At 35.5% G+C, this 1392-nt stretch overlaps 1 non-coding gene across 1 annotated transcript; it reads right to left on the minus strand.

The window, feature by feature from the left end:
• Positions 1 to 745: 745 nt before the first annotated feature.
• LOC112006219 (U1 spliceosomal RNA) lies at positions 746 to 907 on the minus strand. The gene has a single exon (XR_002882304.1). It is a non-coding gene; the product is annotated as a U1 spliceosomal RNA (small nuclear RNA).
• Between the last annotated feature and the right edge of the window lie 485 nt (positions 908 to 1392).

Consider the following 1392-nt stretch of genomic DNA (forward strand, 5'->3'; position numbering starts at 1 on the left):
ACAACCTCACTTGGTGTGGAATCTATGAAAAGTAAGTAATGAGTGATGAAAATACCCTAAATCAAACACCTAAATTTCCCAAATAGTTTCAAAAACATGCATACTAATGAAATAATTTCTAAAATTATGCTAGATGGCAAATATTCCTATGTGGTTGTGTTAGTTTGATTTAAAGAATTAACTCTCAAGACGGAAGTTATCCTATCGACGTTGTATTCATGCATGTTCAAAATGCAAACCATGGTATTTATTATGAGAATGAAAAACAAGAGATGCATTTTCTCGAAATATGTACGAATAGAAATATACTAAAGAAGTACTTCATAAAGCCTCCAAAATTTGATTGAGTTATTTATTCATTTTTTTCAAATGGGGGGAAGTGTGAAAAAAATTTAAATAGAGCATATTAAGTCTCATATGAGATCAGTCCAAGCCCACCATTAAATAGAGTTTGTTAAGTGTGATATCAAAAAGAGATCAGCATAACAAAAAGACAAACAATCGAGTAGCTAAATATATATTTAAGCCGTATCATTTTTTCTAATAAATTTTAGTATTTTACAAGTGAGCTAAGATTGATAATACGTGCCACGAGACAACGACAGTCACCTTTGATGAATACTAGGGCATTCCACAATCTTCTCAACTTATGCATTCAACAAATTTGAGCTATAAAATCAGTGGGCTTTCGGAGTAAGGATTGCTGGGTTTGCATTAAAAATCTCACTGGACTTGAGAAAGGTACATCGGGCCGCCAGCACGCAGGCCCCCACTTGCAGAAATTATAACGTACACTTTCCCACTTGGGGAGATGTTAGCGGGGCATTCGTCCTTTCAGTGCAATAGAGGCCACCCTCTTAGGCCATGGGCTTTTCTGATCACCCATTGACCCCGCCCAGGTTAGCATACTTTATGCTCTCCCCTCCCTTTCTTTTTATATCACTCGTCTCGCCCCTCATCGTTCCCACTCTTCCGATGTGGGACTGAGTCAGTGAAACGCCACAAACAAACTACAAAGCCACTTTAGGACTCCCTAGTAGTTCGTGACCAAATGAGAGAATAAAAATTGCTTCTTTTGGGTCTTGGTAACTCCTTTTTTGAATTCTTGAACTGCCAAAGGTCTTTTTAGTTTTTAGTTCTTAGCTCCAAGATTGCGGATGGACTTAGAAATGTTGTATGGGAAATGAAATCCAGTGAAGCTTATTAATCTTTTTTATTTTTTTGAGAATCAGGACTAAGCTTTCATTGAAAACAAAACTGATGGAGATTACAGAAAATAGCACCATCAGCGAGTTTGATAAAGTGTTAGTGAAAACTATCAATATATATACACATAGATTTATATGTATCTGTTTTCAAAAAAAAAAAAAAAAAAGATTTATATGTATATGT

The sequence above is a fragment of the Quercus suber genome, unplaced genomic scaffold (assembly GCF_002906115.3).
Source record: "Quercus suber isolate HL8 unplaced genomic scaffold, Cork oak 2.0 scaffold_376, whole genome shotgun sequence".
Lineage (NCBI taxonomy): Eukaryota > Viridiplantae > Streptophyta > Magnoliopsida > Fagales > Fagaceae > Quercus > Quercus suber.